Source organism: Palaemon carinicauda, chromosome 17 (genome assembly GCF_036898095.1).
Source record: "Palaemon carinicauda isolate YSFRI2023 chromosome 17, ASM3689809v2, whole genome shotgun sequence".
Taxonomy (NCBI): domain Eukaryota; kingdom Metazoa; phylum Arthropoda; class Malacostraca; order Decapoda; family Palaemonidae; genus Palaemon; species Palaemon carinicauda.
In genome coordinates, this window is record NC_090741.1 from 18,566,033 (window position 1) to 18,568,532 (window position 2,500).

At 35.7% G+C, this 2,500-nt stretch overlaps 1 pseudogene; it reads right to left on the reverse strand.

Annotated features, from left to right (window-relative positions):
• Nucleotides 1-2,500, reverse strand: part of LOC137656009 (uncharacterized) — an 11,127-nt pseudogene that overhangs the window by 750 nt on the left and 7,877 nt on the right.

Here is a 2,500-nt window from a genome sequence, read left to right on the forward strand (position 1 = left end):
GGAACCCAAATATCATCTGCCCTAGGTAAAGGATGTAAATGGGGAATAATATTTAAGGAATTCAATTCATGACCTTTAACTAAAATTTCTGGAGTTATAGGAGATGGTACAGGTTCAGTCCCATCATAGTTTCGCAAATATTCTTTAAAGGCAATTGGTCGACGGTTTACTATATGTACAATATTTTGTACAGCAAAGTCAAAATCTAAATATTCGAGGACCATATTCCGAATAGAGCCTTCAATAAGCCTTTTGACCATCTTAACACAAGATTCCACTAAAGATCCAAGTTCACTGTGGCCTTTATAGTACTGCTGAAAGCTCAAAGGTTTTATGTTGTTCTCCCTGAAATAGGATTGTGTATCCTTATCACTTAAAAAATTCTCAACGGTTCTAGCACCCGAAGTTAGCTGTGAACCTTGGTCACTTAAACAGAGTTCAGGTACCCCAAACTCGAAACAATGGAGCTGAAGTGCTCGCAAAAAGGATATCACCGAAAGGTCTACACAAACCTTAAGATTTATGGCTCTGGACCATAAACAGGTGATACATAATATCCATACCTTTGATTTCTTACCCATCCAATATACCCAGTAAGGTCCAAAATAGTCAATGAAAATATACCTGTAAGGTATGGTTGGAGGAGAAACCCTAAATTCTCTATAAGGGGACTGGTTTAACTTTATAGTTCTACCGTTAAATCTACGGCAGTGAACACAAGTTTTCAAGACTTTCTTTACAGTAGAAAAACTGCATGGAATCCAAAACTGTTTCCTAGCCTCAGATAATGTGGCATATATTCCAGAATGAGCTAACTTAACATGAAAATTTCTAATAATTTCTTCAGTCAATTTACTGTTTTTGGCCAAAAGAATGGGGAATACATAACTACCGTCTCTCCACTTATGAAATTTACTTTTAACTCTTAGTAAACCAGATTTCTTTTCAATGAATAAATTTAGTTGACTTACTATGTTAGGCATATCCCTAATTTTAGGGTTCCTTTCTCTGAAATATTTAAAAACATCCGGAAAATTTTGGCGTTGATCTTGCAAAATCATCAGTTGCCATGCATTCAAAGAAATTTCATCATTACTGAAAACCTCAAAATGGTCATACTTGCCAGATTTGTTCTTTAACTTCCGTTTGACATTGTTTATGAATGTCAGTACATGTTTGTAGACCGAAATCAAATGAAGCTAATCGAAATTTCCAACTGTAAAATTCAAAATGCCTCCCATCTCTGGCTCAGTCACACTCCCTATCTCACAGTGGCCTTCTGAAACTTCAAGTACATTGGTTAATGGATTTGGGATCGTTACATCCAAACTGTCATCTTCCAAGATATCATGAATAGTATCAGGTCCTGTGAAGAAATTTGATTTTATCAACCTCTTATATGACAATGACCTGGTAGTACAATCTGCAGGATTTATCATACCTGCACAAAATTTGAAAGTCACAGGGACCGTTTCACATAGATTCTCTATTCTTTGCAACCTATTCATAACAAAAATACTTAGTTTTTTTAATTTATCAAACCTATTTGTTCGAGAATTTAACCAATTCAGTGCAACTGCACTATCTGAGAAAACTACCAATTTTGTAATGTTTATGGGGGAGACACACTCTGAACCACTAAGTTCCTTATAAATGTCAACAATAGTTTCCGTACCAAGTAAGAGAGATTGAAATTCAAGAGAAGGGATAGACTTTAGCTCTAACTGGCGTCCAATTATTGTATTTTTTGACAGAAGGAAACTTACCTCCTTTGCTCGCAAGTTCTTGATAAAGAGCACAACTCCATATATAAGCTTGCTAGAATCACAAAAAGCAATAATTTGGAAAGGATCATTCCTGCGACCAACAAATCTCTTCACTGCAATTTCAGGAACACCATTTACTTGCTTGCAAATATTATACCATTCTCGTAGCTCCTCACCAGAGAGTCTATCGTCCCATCCAACTGCTTTCCTGCATTGTAGCGAGTGCATAAATAATCTAGCCCTGTTTAATAAAGGACCATAAAATGAGAACACATCAAAATTGGCTGCAATAGAACTTAAAATTTGTCTTTTGGTCGTTGCATCCTTATCAAGTACCAACTTGCTTGCCGAAAGAGTATCACTGTTTCTGTCCCAAAGCAAACCAAGCAATTTTACTTTTGTAGGAGTCTTTTCCTTATCTTTATCTACCTGTTGCTGCAGAGAGTCGTCATTGGTTATGAATTGCTGCAATTCAAATTTATAGGGAGAAAATATACTGTCAAGTTTCTCATAAGCCCATTTCAACCTGTCTATATCATTGGTCGTGTAAGCCAAGTTATCCATGTAAGCTAAGTTATATAACTCTGTCTTCAATTCCTTTACATCAATATTGTCACCTTGGACATCCAACATCAAAATTTTATAAAGTGCTAACATTAATAAAGTTGGACTACATGGCAAACCAAATGGAAGTCTGCAATGTTTATAAACAATTAAGGAATAGTCCTTTTTAG